The sequence below is a fragment of the Chiloscyllium punctatum genome, chromosome 28 (assembly GCF_047496795.1).
Source record: "Chiloscyllium punctatum isolate Juve2018m chromosome 28, sChiPun1.3, whole genome shotgun sequence".
In the NCBI taxonomy this organism is placed as follows: domain Eukaryota; kingdom Metazoa; phylum Chordata; class Chondrichthyes; order Orectolobiformes; family Hemiscylliidae; genus Chiloscyllium; species Chiloscyllium punctatum.
In genome coordinates this window covers 49,741,166-49,752,180 of record NC_092766.1, presented here as the reverse complement: position 1 = coordinate 49,752,180, position 11,015 = coordinate 49,741,166, and the positions used below count along the sequence as shown (strand labels likewise).

Genomic DNA, 11,015 nt, shown 5'->3' with positions numbered 1-11,015 from the left:
ACTGCAAATTTTTGCTATAAATTCTGTGTTACTATCGAGCCCTCCAGAAACACCTGATGAAGGAACATCGCTCCGAAAGCTAGTGTGCTTCCAATTAAACCTGTTGGACGATAACCTGGTGTTGCGTGATTTTTGACTTGGTACACCCCAGTCCAACACCAGCATCCCCAAATCACAACTTCTTCCCGACAACTTGCAAGTGTTCCCTTAGAAACTGCAGCTTTTAGAAACGTATTACTGGGACAAAGTCATTGCTCAATGGGATGGGATGCACCGTCAATCCCTAATTACTCGAGAGATTGAGATTTTGAGTTACTCCGCAGAACCCTGGATGTCCTCAGTAGCGGGGTACAGGCATGATGCCATGAGTCAAGGATTTAGAAGTAGTGACATTGAAGGAACAGCGAGATATTTTCAACTGGGAAACGCGAGAACCTTGGAGGGGTAATTGTGGTGATAGCTTTCGCTTTTATTTGCTTCCATTGTCCTTCCAGACAGATGCTGATCGATCACTGAATTGTTCTGGCAGGATCCGTGTGCGTGTTCTGGGTGCAACCAGGATTTAGTTTTCATTCGGATAATTCACAAGAAGTGAATTAAATCTTCATTTCCTGACTGGGAATGAAAGCCTGTTCTGGGCAGTGCAAACTCAGACCCGTATGCAGGGATGTCCATTGATACTGCAGTAGCCTTTTGGACCTGTACAAACTCTAGTGCCTGCTCTTCACGTCATAATCTTCTTCGTCAGCAGTGTTTCTCTCTCCAAGTTTCCAAGTCGGTTCACATTATCACCCTTGGTTTCAATGTGAAGAAGGCAATGCTGTGATAATCTGATGTTGTTCAGCAGATATACTGCAGCAAGTTAAGTAAAGACTGATGCTAACACGAGCTCGTTTTGAGCTGCGCTGATGTGTTGGCAGCAAGAAAGGCAACGTTCACCTCGCCTCATTCCGGATGACGGGCTCGAAATGACCAGTGGTTTCTTGCTGAATTAGTTCAGGCTCTGGAATGTAGAAAACTTCAAGTTTGAAAGCACAGTGAAAGGAAATGTTTAACAGAGTGGGGCATTCCAAGTGAAACAGTGACGGTGATTATGTTTGCTGATTTTTCACCTTGTGAATGCTGTTTCCCTGATGTGGACGTTTACATTACCTATAGACAAACTGTCACAGTCAGCCCTGGTCTTTGGGTCAGTGATGGAATTGGTAACGTGCCTGACGTCGAATTCGGGGATTGTCGTTCGCATTTAAAATCACGAGAATGCAGTGTGCTAGTCCATTCCTGATGTATGTCAGGAACGGAAGGGTTTGGGTTTTCGACTTTACAGTTTCTTTCGTCCAATTCCAATTCAACGTCTCTCATTGTCTGTAGAACTGGCTTTGGTTTAACCAAAAGCTGCCTTTTGGAGGTTGAACTTGTTAGTTGGAGCGGACATCTGAAGTGAAGCACAAGGTGCTGGTCAAATCCTGAGAACTCTGCCACTCTTGAGGAATTTGTCTGTGTGTCTCTTTCTGTGGGAGACACGACGTGGGTAATAACACAGTGTGACTATGTCAAACTTCAATCCCATTGTTGTGTCATCTAAGATCAAAGCGAGAACCTCACTGCCATTTGCACTGGAAACATCAGAACACATAAGGTTATGGACCAAAGCTGGAAACTGGGAATAGAATAGTTGAATGTCTTTAAACCAGACTGCACCATGCGCCAAATGGGATTTTCCATTCTGCAAAACGTGAAGACGAGTAGAAACCAATCTGCAGTGAAACTGATCAGAAATTAAATGGAAAATCCATTTCATTGAGAATAAGTGCAAGAGTGTCTGTCTTCATTCCGTGTAATCTCGTAGTTAGGATTTGGAACTGTAACCGCAATAGTGTTGGTTCTATTCTTGGACAGGGAATGCATGTTTTATTGTGCAAATATATCGTGGTACCAGTATTTCTTACCACTGGTCCGAACCTGGTAATGCTTGGTTTTGTGCTTGGTTATCAAAAATCAAAAAGATACAGGTTTTGGAAATATGAACTAAAAACGAGAATTGATAGAGAAACCCGCTACACCTGGCAACATCTGTGGAGAGAAAGAGGTTTTTTTTCTTAAGATGGACAGGAAACAGGTTAGTTATAGATTTCTAGATTGTACTGTTGGGAAAATGATAATCTTACCTGTCGAATCAGGATATTTATCAAAATCACTCTTGAGATTACAAACATCGAATTTTTCAATCTTAAAAGGACTTAATCATCTGTCATGCTACTTTCATTTTCCTGAGCTGGTGGAAGGCTATGTTTTAATGGCTACATTTCCTTTTAGTTTCCGTTATTTAGCAGTCACGCCGAATGGAGAATTGTTTCTTTCAGTGTCTGCCTCAATATGAGTCTTTGCTTTTTTTATATTTGTCTCTGTATCCTCCTGGGCCTTTTTCACATTCCCCGACTCTCTGGCTGTCCATATCCCTCATTTCCCATTTCTGCTCTTGAAAAAAGCCTGACATTCAGAGACAGTTTGAGATTCGAACTTCTGAGAGGCTTTCTGACGCCTGGCTGGAGTCGGTCGAAGTAGTCTCACATTCTCTGTATAATGCGTCTGTCATTTTGACCTGAGGCAAGGAGGCATTTCCTCCTCAAAATCTAAAGACCCTTTCGAAGTTAAAATTGATTTCCTTATCCAACAGAAAAAGAAAGTAATTAAATGATAGCTGAAGAAGAACAACCATGCATTTACTTTTGTTGCACAACGAATGAATGGTGACACAGAGAATGAGGGTGATCATGTCGTGGTGTCAGTGCCATTACCACAACATTTCCCGGGAATGCTGCAGTGTCTCCTGCCTCACCACTTAATTTCCACAAAACTAGGAATGAAGGAATGAGAATAAGAGGATGAGAAGCAGAAGTGCTTGTGGAACTGCGGGAAGAATCTTCAGGTTAAAATAGTAGTTGAAAAGAGCAACCTACACTACTGGATTTAAACCAGGAAAATGAAGCCGGAACGCGAAATCAGAATGTACAGCAATTCCAACAGGACACTGAGTTTCTCGATTAGCAACACAATACTTGAGAGAAATACCGAGCTTTCAATACAATGAGCAGGCACCAGTGTGATGGGAGCTGCTTTTACCAGCTAGCCATGGCGCCACGTTCAAAGCCAGATTTCTCGTCCATATGTGCAATGCTTGAACCTCTTGACCACAGGAATTCGAAAATGCGTTTTCTGTATTAATGTTGCTCAGTATGAATGGCAATAAAACTCTGCTTGTGCAAAAACAGGCATTTCAATGCTGAGCATGCCCCACTAAAAAGGCACAGAAAAAGACAGTATCCTCTTGCATTGGCATCCAAGAGATATTTTCGTCTGTTTAAACTGACAGAATAAAGAGGATGTGCTCATCTCCTCTCGCGTCCCATTAACCACGTTAATACACACGCAGGGATTTTCAAACCAAGATGAACAGGCTCATTGTTGTGAATTGACAGCAGTGGTGTGTGAGTCATTGCGAACAGTGAGCAATAAATGCTGAACCAATAGCACTGACACTGAGCCTTGCACCATCAGCTCCACACTCACATCTTGTGTTATGTCTCCCAGGCATCAGTGCATTTGACTTTAATTATTCTACCCTGCACATCTCCTCAAGTTATTCCCGACCGCTTGCAGTGTCGAATTAGAACATGCAATTGTTAGAAATGCATTTCTGGGACACAGTTGTCTTTCAATGAGATAAGATTCACTGCCCATCACTAATTAGCACAAAGATGTAGGGGACGAGTTACTTTTGTTAACTCCACAAATCCTTAGTATGGAGGTACTGACAGGAAACCGCAAGAGATGGAGTTCCTGGATTGCGGAAAGCAGACTGACCCTAAACTGCTAATGTAATTCACCCAGGGAAGAGCAGATGGACCCCACTCTGTCAATGTAACTCAACTAGGGGACAGAAGTCTGACATCACACGATCAATGTAACTCAACGAGGAATTTATGGTCTGACCGCACTCTGTTAATATAACTCACCCAGGGAAGAGTAGACTGACGCCACTCTGTCAATGTTAGTCATCCAGGGAAGAGCAGACTGACCAACACTTTATATGTAACTCCCCCAGCAAATGGCAGACTGACACCACTCATTCTGTCTCTGTCACTCATCCAGGAAAGAGCAGGCTGATCTGATTCTGTCAATGAAACACAAGCAGGGAGACGAGCCTGACCCCACTCTGTCAAAGTAACTCACTCAGAGAAGAGAAGACTTATTCCATTCTGTCTATGTGAATCATCCAGCGAAGACAGTAATGAAGCCATCCTTGCTGTTTAACTCAGACAGTGAAGAGCTGACTCTCACGATTCTGAGAAAGTAACACGCCCGCGGAGGAGCAGACTGACATCACTCTCTTAACGTAGCTCACCCAGGGAAAAACAGACTGAGTGCACTCTGTGATATTACTCACTCAGAAAGGAGCAGACTGACCCCATTCTGTTAATATGACTCTCCCAGGGTAGAGCAGATGAAGCCCAATCTGTCAATGTGACTCAACCAGGGAAGAGCACTCTGACCTCACGCGATCACTTTAACACAACTAGGAAATTGCAGACTGACGCCACTCTGTCAATGCAACTCACCCAGGGAAGTGCAGACTGATCCCACACTGTCCAAATAACTCACTCCGTGAAAAGCAGACTGACGCCACTCTGACAATGTATCTCGCACAGGAAAGAGTAGACTGATGCCACTCTGTCAATGTACCTCACTGAGGGAAGAGCAAACTGACGCCACTCAGTCAGTGTTACTCACTGAGGGAAGGGCAGACTGACCCCACACTCTCAGTGTAACTCAGCAGACTGATCCCACATGGTCAATATAAGTCATTCACTGAAGAGCAGTCTGATCCCACTCTATAAATGTAATTCACTCAGGGAAGAGCAGACTGATCCCATTCTGTCTATGGCACTCACCCAATGAATGAACACTAACCCCACTCTACCAAGGTAACTCGCCAGAGAAGAGCAGACGGAAGCCAGACTGTCAACATAAATTATCGAGGGAACAGAATACTGACCCCGCTCTTTCTGTTTCACTCAGGCAGGGAAGAGCAGACTATCACCACTCTGTGAAAGAAATTCTCCCAGGGAAGGGCAGACTGACCCTACTGTATCTGCGTGACTGACAAAGGTAAGAGCAACTAACCCAACTCTGTCAATGTCTCTCCCTCAGGGAAGAATACCCTGACCCCTCTCTGTCCATGAAGCTCATCCAGGAAACAGCAGACTAACCCCAAACTGTCTATTTAAGTTCACAAAAATCCTCTGAAGTACGTCCTATCCAGACACTCTCCACATCACTGTCTCTGTAACCGTGTGCATTCAATGGCGAATCCAAATAACCTGCAAATGTTTAGAATATGGCAGCATACCAGAGCTACCACACAGAAATTGGGCGAATGTGCAAACTTCCATCAGGCAGTCATCTAAGCCTGGAATGGAAACCAAACCCGACAGCAGTCGTGATTATAAAATGGAAGAACAGAAACCCAGCAAAAAGAATTGCGTCCCTGTGTGTTGCAACGATTCTGAGTATTAATTAAGCAACTCTCACTGTAATTAATTTCCATTTTCATCACTGCCAACCTTCTTCAAAGCAGAGCACGCACTTGCTTTTTTCAGACTTCTGATATTCCGCTTTCATCCCGCTTTTTACCTAATCATATTTCTGACTTTACAAACTACGTCATAACAGGTTGACAACTGCAGAACGAGCTTTGTCCCGTTCTCCACTGATGTTGAGAGTAGTAATACAGCATATTCGAGTAGGACTTGATGCGCTTGCGGGTGGTGTATTCGCGGCATTATGGCTTCTTTTTTTCGTTTTCGGTCGTCTATTTCGAGTTCATTGCGCAGACTTCTGAAGAAGATTTTTTGGAGTCGAAATGGTAACTGTGTTTTCTCTCGGAAGACAGACGTAGCTTTATTTCTGTTCTCTTATAAATTGATCTTCTTCTGATCTTTGCAAGTGAAATAGGGTGCATTACTATTGCTCTGTTTTAGTTTCAAAATCAAGAGAAACATGAAGGAGACAATATCAAAGAACACAAAGTACTGAGTTGTTAAGATAATTTTTGCAGTAATGGTGGATATGAAAGTCAAATTAAGATAACGGTTCAAGAACATTTAGTCTGGAAGTGGTGTGTGACTTTAATTCCAAATATATGTTTCCATCCTTCCAGTACATCTTTTTGACTCCAAGAAAACATTGATTGTCTTCTGCATTCACTTTGTTTCGCGATATCTGTCTTCTGGTCGACCAAGGGACAACTTGAATTTGCGTCTGCATTGAATAAGATTTCGCTCTTTCTTTGGAGAAGCAAACCTGTGCATTATGTACCACTTATCATGGTGATGGCTAAGAAGTTCAAAATGACTTACGGTTTATGGAGCGTGAGCAGGAATGAAGTGATCCACATACGAACAGATGTCACCACGCCCTATTCCTACATCGGGCCTGAACTGTCCTTTGGCAGAGTCTGCAGAAAGGAAATGTCTAAGGGAACTAGTCCTTTGTTCATTTTGATTTGATACCAATGGTGGTGCTGTTTTGAGGCAGAAACGTGTCAACATCTCTGACGTTAGAGTCAAAACTTAAGTCAAATCTACTCCATGGAGTGTCTTCTCATATCGGAACATGCTGAGATGAAAACATCTAGCTCTGATCGCGAAGGTTTTTACATTAAACTGGGAGTATGTTTAACTAAGCAATTCAGACAGCCAAGATGAATAATTGGCATTTGGTTGTTCAAGCTGAGCTCTCCACACCAACTGCTCCAACGAAGGCCGTGGATAAGATCCCCATCGATTATTTTGGTCAATTTTAGCCTCAACAACAACCTATTGTTCTGAACAATGCTACACCACAAGCAGAGGGCTAAGTCTGATTTTCATCGTTAATTTTCAAATTCAGTTCTTAATGCACAATTTCTTACGAATGTGGACAGCAGAAGACCGTTAACATTCCATTTCTTATATTTCCAGAAAATTCTATTCCGCTGATATCGCCTTACCTTATCACACCTCAAGGCAGGAACCTGGATCAGTCGAGTTCCTTTCCACACATGGAGTTGCTTTTTCTCATTCATTGACTGCTGATATAATAGATTATTGGCCTTGAGAGTCAGCTGTAAATTAGGTTGAACTTCTCAGCTTGACTTTCAACTGATCCTAAAAAAAAACTCATCACCTGCAGGTAAATGTATTGCATCGCTTCTTGTTTTGCTTAATTACCACCCCCCCCCCCCAACAACCCCGAACATTCAAATTTCATGAGAGTTCGACAAATGTTTTGAAACTGATTCGTGTTGGAAGTTGGTGGCTTTTTGTGTCTTGACATATAATTTATTCAATTAGACTTCTTGAAATTACTTCGGATTCTTCACAGTTGAAAATTTACTTTTGATTGAATGCAAAACTCAAGCTCCACGAAATCCAAATTCTGCAAAGGAATAAATGATTTTTAAAAGATTCAACGCTGCGAGCAGGATTCTAACCTGCGCAGGGAGACCCCATTAGATTTCAAATGCAACGCCTTCACCTCTCGGCCATCACAGCTGCAGCAAAATTGCCAATTTTCATAGTAAAAGAACTAAATTCATGAAATACGTAATTTGTTTGAAGAACAAATTGTCAAGACCCAAAGATTTCGCCAAATCCTTTGCAGAGACCCAGACGAACGTTACCTTAGCAGATTGACAGGCTTTCACCGCAAACTAGATTCTGACACAGCTGAAGTTGCGGAAATAATCATCGTCGAATTATAGAGTCACGGATGTACCCCACACGAAGAGAGGATCATTGTCTCACTGCGTCGGATCGATTTTGACTCAATTGCTCATCACCTGGTGCCAAAGTTGTGTTTTAATATTCATCGAAATATGGTATTAGAAATATTCATACTAAGTCCATAAACACGAGCTACATTCGTAAAAAAAAAATCGGAATTAGAAAGAATGCAGAACCAATTTACAGGAATGGATCCAACAACTAATCCGTAAGTTCTGACAAATGGGAATGAACTTGTGAGCACAAAAGAGGAAGATTGACCGAAGAGTTGAAATCGTCTTGACGGAATTATTTGCAAAGTTTTTGTGGTTGTTCTAGAGTCATCAAGTCTTTGAACAATACAACACGGAAAGTGGTCCTTCTTTCCAATTTGACATGGTGGGCAGTTATCCTAAATTAATAGGTCCCATTTGCCAACATTTGGCCCACATCCCTCTCAACCTTGTTACTCATATATCCATCCAGAAGCCATTAAATGTTACAGTTGTACCAGTCTCCAACAATTTCTCTGGCAGCTCATTCTGGACACGACTGAAAAAGTTGCCCCTGACGTCCCTTTGAAATGCTTACGCACTAATCTTAAACCGATGTTTTCTAAATTTTGACTTCCTCACCAGCAGGAAAACACCTTGACGAGTTAACCTATCCATGTCCTGCATGATTTAATAAGTAGCAACGATTTGACTTTATCATACTTGTCAGGAGGGGAAATATGTGGAGATTATTTGGCGAAGGATTGAAGTGAAAAGTCTGATGTAGAGATTTTTAAATTGCATCTTGGAGAAGTTTTTAATAAGTCATTGAAGTCTGGTAGCAGTTGTAGAAGTCTGTTGTGAAAGCTGCAGAAGGGTGTCAGGGCACGAGAACGAAACATTATTTCCAATGTATTGTGGCTCAGTTCGACCGCACTTGGACTACAGTATGAGGAATTATAATCCTCAATTTAGGAAAGATACTAATGCCATATGAGGAATACCACGAATGGTGATCAGCCTTGATATCATGGATGAACGTTAGCCCTGTGAATTGATATTGGGCAAATCCGGTCTTCTTTTAACAGTTTCAACACAAGAGAGGTAATCTCATTGATAGTTGCAAAATATTTGAAGAGATAAACAGGGTGGTGCAATTAAATTTTGTTCCCTCATTGGTGAATCTAGAAGCAGGAGAGGACAATTTTAAAATGAAGCAGTGTGATTTATGACCAGGATGAGAACCATTGATTTTTGTCTTAGACTTGAGAAGTCTCGTTATTCAGCACTACAGAGAGCCTGGGATATTTTGCCTTTGAATGCATCACTATCAGTCTGACCCGCCAACACTTACTGCATCACTGTAGACTTGACCTCTCACACTTACCGCCTTAATATCAGCGTGAACCCCTCAAACTTACTGCGTCACTATCCATCTGGCGCCCTTACATTTACTGTGCCACTTTCACTTCGAGACCCTCATTTTGACTGCATCACTATCAGCCTGACTGCCAAATACTTAGTTTGTCACTATCAGTCACGCCCTTACACTTCCTATGTTACTATTACCCTGACTCCTTACACTTACTGTGTCACTATCAGCCTGACTCCATCACGCTTATTATGTAAGTACCAGACTGACGCCTCACACTCACCGTGTCACTACAATACTACTTCCTCAAACTTACTATATCACTATCACCTTGACCCTATCAAATTTACTGCGCCACAAATCACACTGACCACCTCACACCTACTGCTTCACTATGAGCTTCAAGACTCACACTGACAGCGTCACTACCAGCCTGACTCACTCACACTTATCACCTGGCAATCAGCATTACTCTCTCAAATTTATTTCATCATTATTAGGCTGAGGCACTCACACTGACAGCGTCACTAACAGCCTGACCCCATCATGCATACTGCGTTGGTATCTCTTGATCCCTTCAGAATTACTGCATCACATCACTCTGACACCCTCATACTTAATGCATCACTATCCCTCTGGCACCCTCATACTTCCTCACACCCTGACACATGCGCACCTACCGCATCCCTATCAGCCAAACCCCACTCACTAACTCTCTCTTACCTGCTCACACTTAATACGTAACCATCACCTTGACACTCTCTCACTTAGTGCATCAATATCAGCCTGACCCCCTCACGCTTACTGCATCACTACCAGCCTGATCCGTTCAAATGTACTGTGTCACTATCTGACCGACCCAATCATACTTGCAGCAACACTATCAGCTTGACCGTCCAGATCACACTGAACCTTTCACTCTTCTTGCGTCACCTTCAGCCAGACCCTGCACACTATCACTCTGACCTCCTCAAACTTGGTGCATCACTATAACTCTATCCCACTCACACCGTGTGTGTCACTATCACCCTGACAACTCATACTCACTGCACCACGATTATCCTGACTCCATCACAATTACTACATCGTTATCAGCCTGACCTCTTACACTTACAGTGTCACTCTCAACTTGTCCCCTCACATTTCCTGTGTCACTCTGAATCTGACACCCTCAAAGTGTCTGCGTCACTGTCACCTTGAACACGTCACACTTACTGCATGGGTATCTACCTGAAACCTCACGCTTATTGCATCACTATCGTCCTGAGTGGCTCACACTGACTGCGTCACTAGCACACCAACACTCTCACCCTTACTGCGTCACTATCAGCCTGACACCTCACACGTACTGCATCACTATTAGCCTGACCCGCTCACACGTTTTGCGTCACTACTACCCTGACCCCCTCACAATTGCTGTGTCGCCATTAGTCTGAGCCCCTCACTATCACGCTGAGAAAGCTCACAATTACAGCATCACTATCAACCCGACCCCCTCACACTTTCTCAGTCATTATCACCCTGACCCTCTCACACGTAATGCATCACTGTCACACTGAGACACTCACATTTTCTGCGTTGTTATCAGCCGGACCCGCTGGCACACAGCGTCACTATCAACCTGGCCCCTCACACTTGCATGCCTCAATATCAGCATGAACCCCTCACAATTACTGCATCACTGACCATCTGCCATCCTCACACTTACTGCACAAGTTTCACCTTGACATCCTCATTTTTACTGGGTCACTATCAGCCTGACAACCACGCACATATTGTGTCACTATCAGTGACGCCCTCGTACTTCCTATGTTAATATCACCCTCACTTCTAAAACCTACTGCA

The 11,015-nt window shown here is 43.1% G+C and overlaps 1 non-coding gene across 1 annotated transcript; it reads right to left on the bottom strand.

Moving 5' to 3' along the window:
* Window positions 1–7,513: 7,513 nt before the first annotated feature.
* On the bottom strand, window positions 7,514–7,595 carry trnas-uga (transfer RNA serine (anticodon UGA)). Its single transcript has one exon. It is a non-coding gene; the product is annotated as a tRNA-Ser (tRNA).
* Window positions 7,596–11,015: the final 3,420 nt, after the last annotated feature.